The sequence below is a fragment of the Littorina saxatilis genome, linkage group LG3, assembly GCF_037325665.1.
Source record: "Littorina saxatilis isolate snail1 linkage group LG3, US_GU_Lsax_2.0, whole genome shotgun sequence".
NCBI lineage: Eukaryota > Metazoa > Mollusca > Gastropoda > Littorinimorpha > Littorinidae > Littorina > Littorina saxatilis.
The window spans coordinates 70,631,343-70,648,781 of record NC_090247.1 but is presented as its reverse complement, the minus strand read 5'-3'; the positions used below and the strand labels follow the sequence as shown (position 1 = coordinate 70,648,781).

The window sequence follows — 17,439 nt, the reverse complement described above, 5'->3', positions numbered from 1 at the left end:
AATTGTGTGAAAGAATTTTTTTGAATTGTTTTTGTTTCTTAAATCCGAGGCAGAAATCCTCGGTTCTGTGACTTAAAACTCGGTGTAAAGGCAGATGATGTTGTGAAGATACTAGATATATAAGAATATTACACAACCATACTTTAGTGTATGGTCGTGCCTGCGATTCTAAAAACAATGCGAACATGGTCGGACGCAGGTATCCGATGCTTGCACTTTCGCTCGCTAGCTCTTCAAAAGTGCATCATAACTTCCGTATGTTTTATTTCTCTGACTTAAAACTCGGTACAAAGTGTGATAATGTTGTGAAGATACAAGATATATAAAAATATTACATGTACATGCTTTAGTTTGAGGCCGCGCAAGGTAGTGCAAGGTCGCGTAGTCTTTAGTCAGACTGCCCAAAATAAAGGACAGGCACCAAAAAACGTACAATATAAACCCTACTGAGCGCACGATCCGGAACAGTAGCACTGTGTTGTTACATTTGATATGAAAGACTAGTCCTCCAGGTGACCAAGTCAAAGAAATAAAGTTAACATTCTCACAAAAAAACACTAAATACAGATAATGAAACTTATGTATTTGTCGAGTACTTGTAATGCCAAGTTCCTCGACTGCACAACATACTTCTCAAAATATGTCAGTTCACTTTCATGCTGCTCATTTATGACAAGCACTCTAATCAGTCTTTTGAATAGATCAATTTTCAGGAATGTAAGAACACAAAAATTATGTCAGTTCACAAACCACACAGTTATAGTCCAGCACTGATCTGTTTTCGGGGGGTATAATAGTAATGGTTATGTTGGCGTGTTGTTTAGTGTGTGAGTGCAAATGACATGTACTATTTGTAGTTTCATGTAATTTTAAGAGAGCCTGAAACCGAGTGAGCGACACCGATACAGAGAGAGAGAGAGAGAGAGAGAGAGAGAGAGAGAGAGAGAGAGAGAGAGAGAGAGAGAGAGAGAGAGAGAGAGAGAGAGAGAGAGAGAGAGAGAGAGAGAGAGAGAGAGAGAGAGATCTAAGACAGAGAGAGAGGAGGGGAGACAGAGAGGTGATAATGGAACTTTATTTATCGAGGATTTAAAGTAAAACCTCTTCTTACAGCCTATCCTTACACCCAAAACAAACTTCTAGCGGGAGAGATCATGTTTATATGTGTATATTGGATACCATGCAAAAATGAACAGTGTTAGATCAAAAAACATTCTTGCGAAAACACGCATTTACACGAAGAATGTAAGACTGACAATCTTTGAGATGTAAAGCTGAAAGCATGTTTTATTGAACAATATGCCTCTTTCACGAATTTCTAGACTTAGAAAAAAACAAACAAACAAAACACCCACACACACACACACTCACACACACACACACACACACACACAAAACAGAACTGAAACAAAATTGAGTAAGAGGTTGAATTGCTCAAGAGAAAAAAAATTCATGAATTGCATGTAATATAAACGTTCTTTGCACCAAAACCCAAAGTATTCGGATGCCATATTAACAACTGGTGAAAGCACATGAACATTTTTAGGAGAATGACAAAACAGGGCAAAAACTAAAAACTGTTAAGCCAGTAATCCTTAAGTCAATTTTGTGAAGACTTCATAAAGTTTTTACTCAAAAGTAAAGAGTGTTGAAAGAATTGACTGACGTTTTAGCTGAAGTTTTAGCGATTGTTTTTAGAGCATCGCTAGCTAAAGGAACAGTACCATATCAGTGGAAGCAGGCAAATGTGACACCCCTTTTCAAGAAGGGCTGTGAGAGCAGTCCAGGCAACTACCGCCCAGTGAGTTTAACAAGCATCCCATGCAAACTGTTAGAAAAGTTGATAAGAACCAGTGTTTTCTCTCATTTGGCAGCCAACGACTTGTTATCAGATTGCCAGCATGGTTTTGTGGCAAAACGATCATGCATGACAAACTTAATTAGCGTCATTGACGACTGGACAGATAGCTTAGATGATGGAGTACCGGTTGACGCTGTGTACCTTGATTTTGCTAAGGCATTCGATTGTGTTCCGCATGTGCGGTTACTGAAAAAATTAAAAGGATATGGTATCCATGGACTGGTCAAAAATTGGATCGGTGATTTTCTAAGTGATAGAAAGCAAAGGGTGAAGGTCAATGGGTCTATGTCAGACTGGAAAGACGTGACAAGTGGAGTGCCCCAGGGCAGTGTGCTAGGCCCGGTTTTGTTTGTTATATACATTAACGATCTCCCTGAAGTTGTGAGCAGTCTGTGCAGCATGTATGCTGATGATACTAAAGTGTACCGACAAATCAGAACTTGTGAAGATAGCAAAGAACTCCAGAGGGATCTGGACAGTTTGGTCGACTGGGCAGACAAGTGGCAGATGCGCTTTAATGCAGATAAGTGTAAGATATTACAGTTGGGTACAAAAAATCAGAAACTTGTGTATAATATGAGAAAACCTGGCAGCGTGGACAGAGTTGATCTGGAAAGCTCAAGTGCAGAAAAGGACCTTGGGGTCAATGTAGACAGTGAATTGAAATTCTCAAAGCACGTGGAAACACAAGTCAACAAAGCAAATAGAATCCTGGGTCTCATTAGACGGTCTTATGAGCATTTGGACGCAGAAACGCTAAGACTTCTCTTTGTTGCACTTGTACGGCCTCATCTGGAATTTGCAAATGTGGTGTGGAGTCCCCGACTCGAGAAAGATAAAAATCTGATTGAAAGTGTGTTAAGAAGAGCCACGAAGTGTATCCCAGGGTTGAAGACCTTGAGTTACGAAGAGCGTTTGAGAGTCTTGAAAGTTCCAAGCATGTGCTATAGGCGTATCCGGGGAGACATGATTGAAGCATACAAATTCGTGCATGGATACTACGATTGCAAGAACCCACTGGAGCTGAATAGCCTGTGTAATACCCGTGGACATCAGTTCAAGCTCAAGAAGAAACAATGCAGAACAGCTCTCCGACAATCTTTCTTCACGAACAGAATCATAGACACATGGAACTCCTTAAACAAGATTGTGGTAGAAGCGCCGACAATGAACAGTTTCAAAAATCGCTTGGACAATGCACTGAAAGACTATATGTATAGCCCAAATGTCAGTATGCCTCTCACTACAAATTCCCACCAGCCAAGAAAAAGTTGATAGAATAGGCCACGGTCAAAAGATCGTGTAGGTTACCTAGCTCAAAGTTAGGCTAGGATAGCAACTGATCAAAAGATCAGACAAAGGCTCAACAGCCTAAGTACCAGTCTGTCAACATATCATATCATATCATATCATATCATATCTGTTTCATTACCTCCAAGTAACCAAAGAACTTTCATCATCGTCATTTGGAATTGTATGATAATGAGCCACGTTTCCGGAAAATAATATTGATGTCGAAATCAATGAACAATAACCATAATTATGGTGTTGTGAAGTGAAGAACTGAATCTAAGATATATTATTAATGCATGACCTGAGTCAATTAACCTTGTGTGAGGTCTTTCTTTCTTTATTTGGTGTTTAACGTCGTTTTCAACCGTTCAAGGTTATATCGCGACAGGGAAAGGGGGGAAATGGGATAGAGCCACTTGGTAAATGTTTCTTGTTCACAAAAGCACTAAATCAAAAAATTGTTCCAGGGGCTAATGCAACGTAGTACAATATATGACCTTACTGGGAGAATGCAAGTTTCCAGTACAAAGGACTTAACATTTCTTACATTGTGTAAGGTCGAGGAGCAATTAAAAGAAATTATAATTCATGCTGTTGATTTCTGTCCTAAATTGCCTTGGACAATATCAGCCGATAGCTGAATCGTAATTGAAAGTCAAATATGGGATTTTAGTATTAGAAAAGAAAAATTCGCGTAACAATGGCCATGGCTCAGATTTGGTGTCGAAAATTGTGACACAAAGTGATTTACTGAAAATATGACTTGCATAGGGCATAGCTCAATGAGACAAAGATAACAATTCAAACAATACAAGTTTGAGAGAATTTCTTTATTTGGTGTTTAACGTCGTTTTCAACCACTTTCTTTCTTTATTTGGTGTTTAACGTCGTTTTCAACCGTTCAAGGTTATATCGCGACAGGGAAGGGGGGGGGGGGGGGGGGGGGGGGGGGGGATATAGAGCCCCTTGTCAATTGTTTCTTGTTCACAAAAGCACTAATCAAAAATTTGCTCCCGGGGCTTGCAACGTAGTACAATATATTACCTTACTGGGAGAATGCAAGTTTCCAGTACAAAGGACGTAACATTTCTTACATACTGCTTGACTAAAATCTTTACAAAAATTGACTATATTCCATACAAGAAACACTTAACAAGGGTAAAAGGAGAAACGGAATCCGTTAGTCGCCTCTTACGACATGCTGGGGAGCATCGGGTAATTTCTTCCCCCTAACCCGCGTGGGGGTAGTTTGAGAGAAATCGGACTCTAATTGGGCACATAGTTCACAAAAGAGTGCACATGTGCTGTTCAGGGCCGGACCCAGGGGGGGGTTCCAGGGGTTCCGGAACCCCCTCCCCCCCCCCCCCTGGAAAAAGCATGTACCTTGCTTTGAATGGTTTTTTTTGGTGTTATTTTTTTGTAAATAAATTTTGTGTGTGTCTCTAACAAATTTTATTCAATGTGAAATCAGATGAGAAAAAGGTACCCCCCCCCCCCCCCCCCACAATGCTGCTCTTAACCCTCAAAACAAGGCCCAGAATGCACCAGATTGCACAGATTTTAACCGTTTTTAAAAAAATTTCCGGGGGAGCATGCCTTCGGACCCCCCTAGTTCACGCGCCTGCTTCGCAGGCGCGCGCTTGTGGCTTCGCCACTTCGCTGATTTGCCCCCCAAAAAAAGGAGGACCCCCCCCCCCTTACAACTCATTTGGTCCGGCCCTGCTGTTAACACTTACACCATGTCACACAATTAAAGTGCTGATTTAGAGAAAACAGATGACACAGCATGAAAAATAAAAGTTGTACTGGGTAAGAAACCCTCAAATGAAACAGTATAGTATAGTACCGGAACGAAGTTCAAGACACAAACTTAGAGATTATGAAGTCTAGTTATGCAGTTCATAACCTTACAACAATGTGAGGGTACTCAGATAATTAAGACTAAAACTCAATGTTCTTCTGAGCAAATAAAAAGGGAATTGGTATAAAGCAAACCACAAATGTAAGTAAAATAATTTCTGATGGGTACCACATGCAAATCTAGGTACAAAAATCTCATTAAGCCTGATGTAACGAACATTGTAAAATTTTAAGCACAAAAACAGGAAAAACTGACTAAAGCCGGACATCAGATAGTGAGTTAACTGAAATATTAAGTCAATTGACAAAAATAATCATATTGTCAACAACCAGTCAAAAATCAAGTTAAAAACTTAAACACAGGCCGAAAAATAAGTTATTACCTTTTTACATTTAGTCAAGTTTGGACTAAATGTTTTAACATAGAGGGGGAATCGAGACGAGGGTCGTGGTGTATACATGTGTGTGTGTGTGTGTATGTGTCTGTGCGTGTGTAGAGTGATTCAGACTAAACTACTGGACCGATCTTTATGAAATTTTACATGAGAGTTCCTGGGTATGAAATTCCCAGACATTTTTTTCTTTTTTTCGATAAATGTCTTTTATGACGTCATATCCGGTTTTTTGTAAAAGTTGAGGCGGCACTGTCACACCTTCATTTTTCAATCAAATTGATTGAAATTTTGGCAAGGCAATCTTCGACGAAGGCCGGACTTCGGTATTGCATTTCAGCATGGAGGCTTAAAAATTAATTAATGACTTTGGTCATTAAAAATCTGAAAATTGTAATTAAAATTATTTTTTGATAAAACGATCCAAAATTACTTTTATTTTATTCTTCATCATGTTCTGATTCCAAAAACATATAAATATGTTATATTCGGATTAAACACAAGCTCTGAAAATTAAAAATATAAAAATTATGATTAAAATTAAATTTCCGAAATCGTTTTAAAAACAATTTCATCTTATTCCTTGTCGGTTCCTGATTCCAAAAACATATAGATATGATATGTTTGGATTAAAAACACACTCAGAAAATGAAAACGAAGAGAGGTACAGTAAAGCGTGCTATGCAGCACAGCGCAACCGCTACCGCGCTGAACAGGCTCGTCACTTTCACTGCCTTTTGCACTAGCGGCGGACTACGGTCATTGTGAACAAATGCAGTGCGTTCAGTTTCATTCTGTGAGTTCCACACCTTGACTAAATGTAGTAACTTCGCCTTACGTGACTTGTTTTGTTCATAACTTTACACCGTGACAGTTATATTTTGCTACTAGCAGTCAAATGGTGCAGAACTTTGATACATTACACATGTCCAGAAGACATGCACCCAAGAGAGATAACAATAATCCAATTGAATACATGTATTTTGTAACTTTAAGTGCTCAGCTATCATTCTAAAAAACCATGTTTGTTTGTTTGTTTGTTTATTTGTTGCTTAACGTCCAGCCGACTACGCAGAGCCATATCAGGACGAGGAAGGGGGGGATGAAGGGGGCCACTTGTCAAGCGATTCCTGTTTACAAATGCACTAACCCATTACTTGTGTCCCAGCAGGCTTTAGTAAAACTAAATTAATACCTACTGGAAGATTACCAGTTTCCAGTATGTTAAAATAGGCTTAACCTATCTACTGCTGGACTTACATCAGAACACTAACAGATTAAACTATACATGAATCGCGAGACAAGCGGCAAGAGAAGAGATTTTTGGAAAAAATACAGGTGAATGAGCAAGAAGGCAGAAAAAAGAAAAGAATTCATGAAGAAAAAGAGAGCATGACAGGAAAGAGGAACCAAAAATCTACCTAACAGCAAACTAGAAAGCTCCTGTGGTTCCAAAAACAGGAGGGGCTTTTAATTTCATAACCGCAGTGCCCCACTGCGGGAAAAAAACCATGAAGGAGTTCATAACTTTACAACAATCTTGCTCAAAAATCTGAACAAAGACGACTCTCATGATTCTTTCTTTCTTTATTTGGTGTTTAACGTCGTTTTCAACCACGAAGGTTATATCGCGACGAGGGAAAGGGGGGAGATGGGATAGGGGAAAGGGGGGAGATGGGATAGAGCTACTTGTTAAGTGTTTCTTGTTCACAAAAGCACTAATCAAAAAATTGCTCCAGGGGCTTGCAACGTAGTACAATATATGACCTTACTGGGAGAATGCAAGTTTCCAGTACAAAGGACTAAACATTTCTTACATACTGCTTGACTAAAATCTTTACAAACATTGACTATATTCTATACAAGAACCACTTAACAAGGGTAAAAGGAGAAACAGAATCCGTTAGTCGCCTCTTACGACATGCGGGGTGCAGAGAAATAAGGATGTGGAAAAGAAGACTTTTGGTAAGTGAAATAAAGGTGATGGATCCAGTCAGGTAGAAATAAGACAACAAGAAAAGAATTGGAAAACTGCAGGGAATAGTAGGGAGAGTTTTCTTGGAAGGAAATATAGGTGAAAGGACTGGTAAGGCAGAAATAAGACAAAAGAAGAGAAGTAAAGGGGTGGGGTAGCTCTGTTCAAACGCTCCGGCCGCGTGAAGGCGACCCCATGGGAGCACTCTCATGATTGAAAACTCATTCAGATACGAGCTAATTAGGTTGATGGAGTAAAAATATTGTGAATTACTCAAATTACACAGTATAGACAAAAACATTGGCATCGATATGGTGCATGCAGTTCATAACATAACACGACAAAGACGAACGCAGTCAAAGACCAGCCTGCCACTTTAAAAACAAAATATCAACAAAATGGGTAAATATGGCATAAGAAATACATGGTAAGACAAAAAGGAATAAAGAAAAGCCAATACCAAGAAATTTAGTTTGACAGTTCATAACTTTACAAGTTCTAACATTGTCAGATTGCTACGTAAGGTTATGAACATACATTTCTATCACAAACATTTAAATGTGCTTATTCTCCTGGACCACACGAGGCAAACTACAGTATCCTAAGCTATTTGTTTCTTTCTGAATATATGGACATAGTGTTAGCAAAGAGAGTTAGGTCGTTGTTCATAACTGAACACAAATTACACAGCAGACCTTTGGCGTAAAGTTATGAACTGTGCCAGTAAACACAATCTGCAGAACATTTTGCTCCAGTTAAAACCTGCAGATTAGTACCAACTGTATACATCTGAGACTTATTGACCTTTGATTCCCTTTCTGAATCTTAAGTGACAATACAGTCCTTTACTTTAGGACCCACATGCATCAAACACTCATTTTGTGGGGAAAGTTATGAAACAACTTTGTCAATGTTAATCAAAATGAAAATGTGCCAGAAAGTTTATTTCTATAAAACCATAATTGTAAACATGCACTTTGTGATTATTTCTTTGATACTTCCTTAACTATTTTTGAAAAAATGCATGTTCATAACTTTACACCAAATTCAGTAGGAAAATTGTGTGTTTTGACACCTTGGAAGATGTCGATTCAAGATGCAGGGACGTAGCACCCGGTAGGGCATGTAGGGCGACTGCCCGACCACTTTTTCCGTAAAAAAAAAAAAAAAAAGAGAGAGAGAGAGAGAGAGAGAGAGAGAGAGAGAGAGAGAGAGAGAGAGAGAGAGAGAGAGAGATCTACCAACAGAACACCCCACGTAGTATTCACGCGATGGCATAAGGTCGGTTTTTTTGGGTTTTTTTTTGGTGTGTTAGTCTTGGTCAACTGCTGGAATAGGATGACGTCTTATTTTGACGAGAACGTCACACGTGACGAGTTCCGTCAGGCCATAAAAGTATTGGCGAAAATTGCTTCTTCGTCCGTCTGCTCCCATGAGAAACAATGGAGGTAAGAAATGTTTTGTATATTCTGTGTGTGAAGCTGGGGTCAGACTGAGGGGTGAGTGATTGTGTGTCAACCGTAAGTACGCCATAACAATTGAGTAACACAGTAACTTGTGGGGTTAACAGTGTCACATGAAACAACATGTAGAGAGAGAATTGAACAATGGACACAAGTGTGCATCCTGGTTGTGATGGATCGAAAACGCGCTAAAAATATTCTGACAAATCCCTCTATTTTTCAGTCATCACTCAGGCTGCCAATGTTGATGGCTGGACGGATCAATAAATTGCTTGTTTAGAAGTTTGTCAATCCTTGCTTTTTAACACACTAGACAATAATGAAGACGAAAGTCATTTGAAGTAAGTGCTCATCACATTCAACGTATCGGAATTTAGATATAAATGTAAGTCGATTGATAATCACTGATACATTCACCAGCCCGTTGTTTGGTGGAGGATGGAAAGATGATTAGATTGCCTAGTCAGTCTACGGAAAATGGCACCATAACCAAGGATTTATTGCTAAAGAATTTCTGTTTTCAGATTCATGTTCTGCTATGTTTGTAGTATGTCTGGTCAAAAATCGAGAAAAATATAATTATTTTTAAAAAAGTTATCAAGTGTGTTTGTCAGTGTGTATTTTGTCACAAAGCGATTCTACGTTTTTTACATTGTCTGAACTGTTTTGACACCACGAACATCAAATATAACATGCAAGTCACAGTTTATGATTACAATATAAAAAAATGTCTAAGATATTAAAAATCAAAAGGTCAAGGTCATTGGGTCATAAGGTCAAATTTGTTGTTTATGCGTGAAGTGAAGGCTGTGTAATCATTTTCAGCAGCATAACGAATATTTTTTTTATACACGCACTAAACACACACACACACACACACACACACACACACACACACACACACACACACACACACACACACACACACACACACACACACACACACACACACACACACACACACACACACACACAGGGGAAATTCCAAAGTAACTGGTACACAAGGTCATATTTATTGTTTTCAACTAAAAGTAGAATACTGTACTCATTTTAAACCAAACATCATCTTTGTGAAGGTTTTGTTCTACAAAAACATAAGTATTCCTGTACAGGAGAATGTAAGCGCACTCAAGCAACATGTAAAAAGGCCACAAAGTTTGCAGTGTAAACTAAGAAAAGTAAGATGAATGATGTCAGGAAGTCGCTGGATAGTCTACCGCGTGACAAGGGAGCAGGGTATACAAAAGCAAACCATTCAAACACAAGCAATGAAACAACAAACGTAAACAAGGCAATTGATTAGATAAAGCATCACATAATCAAATAATCGACAACATTTTAAATTCAAAGCACATAACTCCAACATCATTACACAAACATTGCACAACATTCATAAACATTATTGACCAATAATGTATTCACAGCGTTAGTCATGCATTGGTCGACTGCAGACTGCAGAATTGAGCATCAAAGCAGTCATAAAACACTCAATGAATGCATTCACTGAATACAAATATCTGTGAACACATTCCGTAATCAGAAAAAAATCAGGAAACAACAGGAATGATAATAATTATGTCCCTTGAAAAACATCTCACAACATCAGTCACTGTCATAGAAATAAAGAAAGGCTCCAATACACATTTGTACATTTGAAAAACATCTCACACCGGTCACTGTCATAGAAATAAAGAAAGTCTCCAATACATATTTGTACATTCTCCAAAGAGCAATGCTAGTTGTTCTCTTAATCATCTGTCTGTAGAAAGGCCTGCCCAACATCGATCCGTCCTGCGTACATGGTGACCGGCTTGGAAGCTCTGGTAGACATCCTTGTGAGTTTCTTTCAGCTGCAGCATGTCCTGGAGATACAGGTGGAGGGATTTGGTGTAGAGGTTGTGCCCTGCTGCTGCCATGAAAGGCATCATTTCATGGACAGTGGACAGATGCAGGTCCCAGTTTCCTGTGCGTTCAGCTTTGAGGAACTTGGGCAGAATGTCAACCATGTCCATGTACTGAATCCACAGTGCAGCTGTGGGGTGGCACTTGAGGGTTTGCTTTTGGCGTTCTAGTTTTAGCTGAATCGATGCGATTGTCTCATCAACGCAAACTTCTCCTAGCGGGATAGCTCCACTCATCAACAAGTCCCACATGTTGGCTGCACGGGCAAGGTCCCCATCAGGCTCCTCACATGAGATAGGAGCATCTTCATTTGCTGATGGCGCGATATCATCCACTGTCCCAGCAATTTGCACATCTTCTGGTACATCTGTGCTATCAATTTCCTCAATGGAGACGTCACTTAGTGTCACATCCAGGTCTGGGAGTGGCAGAGAGATTTTGAACGTTTGTGAGGTCAGGAGTGCGTTCAGAGCCGAGTCAACCAGAAAGTGGCCTCTAACTGCTCGGGACACTGCCTTGCCTTGAAGCATGTAGTTGACAGCTGTTGGTGCATATGTCAGTTCCAGCACCTCCTGCAGACCGCTGCCCTCCATCAAACGTCCAATGCAGCCCAAAAAGCTCATTTCCATGTGAAAACCTCCAAGCCTTAGAACAATGGAGGCCAAGTCAGCATCATCAGGTTTGTTGGCGACGATCTCATGGGCTTTCCAAAATAGGGGCTGGTCGAAAGTGAGCACTGGAGTCGAGCCATGTCTCTTTGCTTCCTTCGCCGTGAACAGCAGTGTGGGGTGAATGCAAGTCAGATCACCAGGGTTCATGTCGATCATTGGCAAGAAGAAAACGCTCGACTTACCAGGGTGACGGTCGTTGTGGACAGCCTGCATCGTTCCAGACCATAAAGGTCTTGCAGGCTTCAGCGGCCACACCACCTTCCACAAGACATCAAGGTGTATAGATGGGTCAACAGCTCGCAGGTTTTCTAGTTCCCTGTATGTAGTGTTCCCAAAGTGAACTGCCTTTGACTGGAAATACACGATGTCAATTGTTCCCTTTTCTTTTGAATCTTTGGAGGTGACATCCAACCTAGGAATAGGCGTTGTTCGTCGTGTTCCAGGAGTTGTGGTAGCAATCATTCCCATACCATGGAAAGAATTGTATCCATCCAAGGTACAGGAATTGTGATCCACATTGTCAGCCACGTATTGTAGAATCACATTCTTGGCACATCCTGGAATATCTGTACTTTGGGACACAGCTGCATTTGCCTCAAATCTCTGCACCTCTGTGTAGGAAGACGAGAAGCCCATCGCATTCAACACATCGATCAGATATCGGGAGCCAAAATGGTGGTGCATTTGGACTCCAAGTCCAATTTGAAGTGGGGCGATGACAACCCTAGGTCGAGCTGCCTGGACAATTGCTTGTCCCACAGATGCAATTTTATTGTCAGCATCTTTTTCGCTGAAAATCAAACGCAGGAAAAGCTGAAGGGACTGGGGAACAAAGTCCAGGTTGTACGCCCCTGAAGAAATATCCTCTGATGTTGGATATTCCTTGTTTGTCGTTGCAGAAGCAGCTTTTATTTCATTCTTTATCAGTGCTGCAGCAGCTTTCACCAGCTTCAGTTTTTCACTTTCGTCGTCATTAGTCTTCGGAGAACTGTAGAAATCATGAAGAATGGATTTAGCTGTTGTGCGGAATGTTACAACATTAGACTTGCCCAGAATGTTCGCTATGATGATTTTTTCATCAAATCTCTCCAAGAGCTTTTCCTTCATCCATTTGGTGGTGTAACCAACCCCTCCACTGAACTCTTGCATTTTCTGCACAAGCTCTCCGATGGTGATCTGTTCGTCATCGTGGTTAATGAGATATTCTGCTGTTTTCTCAAAAGCTTCAAGTTTTTCAGTGTCCGGTGGTCTACCCACACTTCGGCTTGGAGCGTTTGTCAGTGCGTATGCACCTGGCTTGTCATTATAACGTTTGGGAATTGACAGACCAAGCGTTCTGAAGTTACAGTTACAAGTTATATGGTACACAGCATCTCCTGCATGCAGGTCTCTTGCAAATTCAAGCTTTCCCTTGACGATATCTGCCCACTCATCATTTCTTTCGTCACATTTTTTTCAAAATTTCAGTTTGTAAAGATAATGTTCTGACTCTGTATGCCTCATCAGGTCCACGTGTTTTGGAAAGATTTACCCGAGTCCCACAGAAAAAGAAGCAACTTGCAAAGTCAAATCTGTGTTGCTTAGATCGTGTGCTTCGCTCTCCAAGCTCAGTCTTATCGGTATCTCTGTTTTGCTGTCTTAAGTCTTTCTCGATATTATTGTCGTTGGTGTAATCCCTTCGACACTCGATATGCACCCTTTGACCAACTGTAGGCTGAACGGTTCTGTTCTGTCTTCTCTGGCTCGAATCCTTGATTCCTGTATCAACAAACAAATAACATTGCTCACTACAAACTCTTTTTTATAGACATTTCAACAGAAGCACGCAATTTGTTAACCGGCTATGACCCCACACACTTGCTTTGATAAGTCTCACTGGATGACACCCAGTAATACAACAAACTACAAATACAGCACAACATGTAAAAGAACACCAAAGGGAAAAAACAACAAAAGAACAAAAACAAACAAAATAAAAAAGACATAAAACAAACAAACAAACAAACAAACGTTATAGTATACGGAACACTAAGAAACTCAAATTTATCATAAGAATTGAAACAAATCAAGAGAGAGAACATACTTGCACATCCTTTCTTTCCCAGGGTATTAAACTCGACGTCACATGGTTCGTTGCATATTGGACAGGTTTTTAATGGATCATCCATTGTGGTAGCCTTTGAAGTGCTGCAAGTAAAATAGTTTTCATGAACACACATTTGTAATGTTCAACATTGATAACAGCACCACCATTAAATACCACAATAATATATAGTGCGTCCTGCATGTTACTTATGTAATCAGTTGATTCTAGAGGAAAACAACTAAAACACATGAAAATAGTAATTTTGACTGGAATGTTCAGCCATACAAATCCTTGCTAAAAGAGAGTTTTTCAGGCGGCAGTACAGACAGTGAAACCTTCAGTTAAAGTATTTTATGGAAAAGTCAAACCAAAACTAACCTTCATTGTTTTAAAGTTGTAGATGACCACAAATAAACGTCCATGCAGCTCTGGTGTATCACAAAGACTGAAGTGAAAAACTGCTTCAAATAATCAAACTGTGAAGATTCCAGCAAGATGGTATCAAAGACAGGCTGTGCTGTCAGACCAGAGTTATGGTGAGAGCATCCGGCGAGCGCGCGGTCACGGCGATCAGATTACTGATAGCCAGCCTCCCTTACCCTCTATCCAGGAACCCCCTCATCCCCCCTCTTCCTGCTGCAGAATGGCAGGCGAGTGATGCCATGATCTCTCTGTATCGAACTTTTAATCGATCATATCTCGGCCGTGCGATCTTCAAATGGAGTCGAATTGTGTATGCATGTTAAGTGTTCCATGCTGAGCGCAGCCATTATAAAATAAATTCTTTAGGATTTAATCCTTAGTCTCCGGCAGTATGACTGAACAATAGATGGAACTGAGCTCAGAAGGCACGAAATCGCATCATGTTTTCTTTCTTTTTTAGACCATTACAAGGGGACGGGAAGGGGGGGGGGGGGGGCGGTAGTGTAAGCCCCATATTTCCTTAGCTGTCTCAGCATTTTGTCTTCCATTTTTTTCCGCCCTACCACTTTTATTAGGTGTGCTACGTCCCTGAGATGTCACATATTACTTGAACCCACACAACTTATTTATCTATCACAGTAAGTCAATGACCACTGCAAAGGGAAAAATCCACAAAGTACAAGGAAAAAACCAGTGAGCATTGTAGTTCATAACTCTGTCTGAAAATCTTACGACACAACTTGTTCGCTTATTTTCTCAATGTATTCCTTTGTCATCTTACATTTTTTCGGCTGTTAAACCCAAAAGGCTCCCTAAATGAAGTGTTCTGATGCTCAAATGGTGGAATTTAGAACAGTACTGGTTGGCAATTGTCTGATTAAAAAATGCTGTTCATAACACAGTATTCTTACGACAAAATGGCAAGTTCATCAGTTTGGCTCTGTTTAGCAACAAACCATAACACAAATCAGGAATTTTTAAGTTGCAAAAGATTCTCAACAGTGGTCTGATCACAAATATGAAATTCAACAAGGTGGCAGTAGTTTTGATTACTGACAGCAAGCAAGCATTTATTTACAAGAGTTCTTACGACAAATAGTTATGAACATCACCCTGGTGTTTCCGGCCACAATCCTCGTCACACAATGAATGTTTTTGAAAAGAAGGTATGCAATGAATTCTGCAGACTTTTCTGAGTTAAAAAAAAGTTAGTTTTCACCTTTGTTCCCCCCACAATGAGACATAAATTTGATTCAGATATACCCACTGTTAACATGTCATAAAAAACTGCCGAAAACGTGGTATATATTTTCCAGAAATTGCATCATAATTACACAAAAATACCTAACTGGTATTTTTTTCAATTGGGAAAAGAAACCTTAACATGTGTCAGATGTAACTAACATGGTTTTGTTCTCCAAGTGCATCTCTGTTTGTTTTTTTGTCTGCTTAACGCCCAGCCGACCACGAAGGGCCATATCAGGGCGGTGCATCTCTGTTAACAACAATTAGTTAACAAGGACACCATTTCTGAGCCATGGCCATATGTTGTTTCCATCCTACATGTGTAAGCTTACGTTGCTTCCAATGTCCATACTAAGTAACCCTAGCATTACACACAGTACATGCGCGTACATGTACTGTTTTCCTTCTATGTTTTAACCTTTACCGTGCTTCGTGGGTCGTGGAGGACCCAGAGCCTCACAAAATCGTCTTTAGCTCTGAACATATTTGGAGTGTTTCATTGAGACTTCATGTAATCTGCAATCACCATACGACCTTGCCATTGCCCAACTTTTGAAAGATTATCTTTGTAAACAAACGATGATGTAACTTGGACAACCCATATTGAGTTTCGTAAAGAATTTCCCCGCTGTTTCCATATTCGGATGGCGTTGGTCGTACACGACCCATACTTTTTACATTGAATCTTTCTTTGGAAAGTATGGGTCATACTTGACCCACATCAACCGGGCTGTGTAGTCCAAAGCGTTATACAGTGAAGGTTAACATACACTCTTCAAAAAAAGTTAAGGATCACTTTTTTACAAGCACGCCACACAAAACAGACAAGACCAAACTCTTTCTTTTTTTTAAATTATATAATTGAACAACCAAGGAGTAATGACAAACAAAGCAAAGATCGAACGAGGCAGCGACAATTTAGCTAGAGTGTGTCAAACGTAACAACCCTCGAAAATGGAATTCACAACAATGTGAATCAGTGTCAATAACGCATGTACCCTCCGTTGTGTGCCAGGAACTAAACACATCGTTGGCGCATGGAGCGGATCAGGTTGCATATGAATGCCCTGGGAACTCCATTCCACTCCTGCTGGAGCCATTGCAGCAGTTGACCCAGATTGGCAGGAGGAGGGTGATGTTGCGGTACCTGACGACAAAGCTCGTCCCACATGTGCTCTATGGGGTTCAGGTCCGGGCTGTTGGCTGGCCACAGCATCCTGTTGACCCTGGCCTGCTGGATGAAGGTGTTTACAGCTGCAGAGCGATGGGGAGGTGCGTTGTCATCCTGAAGAATCGCACGAGGGCCGATCGCTTGGAGGGCTGGAACGACCAGGGGTTGCAGGATCTCATTCTGGTAGCGGACACCGGTCAGGTTGCCCACTACATGGTACAGAGGTGTCCTTAGACGTGTGCTGATCCCTCCCCAGACCATCACAGAGCCTCCACCAAAGCGCTGTCGTTCCAGAACAGCGCCTTCTGCGAAGCGCTCTCCGCGACGCCTCTACACTTGGATGCGACCATCAGCAGGTTCCAAGCAAAAGCGGGACTCATCTGTAAACAACACCTGAGCCCACTTCTGACGTTGCCGCCTCACATGTTGAGTGCACCAGGCTCGGCGAGCTGCTCGGTGATTTGCAGTCAGGGTTGTTCCTCGGACTGGACGCCTTGCACGCAAGCCAAAGTTGTGTGAGCGGTTTCGGATCGTCTGACCACTCAACAACAGTGTTGGTGGTAGCTTGTAGGCGTTGCCTAATGTTTGCCGTAGCCATTCTTTGTTGCATGGCCTGCCTCTGAATGAAGCGATCTTCTCTTTGTGTGGTGACTCTGGGCCGACCAGAATGTTGTCGCTCCTGCACTCTTCCAGTTGCGTGGAATCTCTGTTTTAGTCTGATGATGACAGAGGGAGCCACTGCAAGCCTCTGGGCCACTTGCCTGGCAGCAACACCGTCTTGTAGCCATCCTATTGCCCTTCCAGCATCCAAATCGCTCAGTTTTTTTCGTGGGGGCATGTTGCTACTGTGCATAATTGTGTCAGCGTGTCAACCTTTAAACACAAGCTGGTGAGCGATGTTCATAGCCAGGACTCTGTTGTAGCACGTGCATCACAACCTTTTGCCCTGGCATGCGTTCCGCAAATTTCATGGGGCTATAAAAAACACCCTTTTTCTTCCAAAATGCAGAAGCTTTTGAGAAGTCCCACAAAGGGAAATAACTCTGCCTGTCAAACAAAATTCTAGGTCAAGACTCATTGTTCATTTGTTAATTCAAACA

The 17,439-nt window shown here is 41.0% G+C and overlaps 1 long non-coding RNA gene across 1 annotated transcript in view; it reads left to right on the top strand.

Moving 5' to 3' along the window:
• Nucleotides 1-17,439, top strand: part of LOC138963162 (uncharacterized) — a 103,778-nt gene that overhangs the window by 69,574 nt on the left and 16,765 nt on the right. The window lies entirely within an intron of this gene.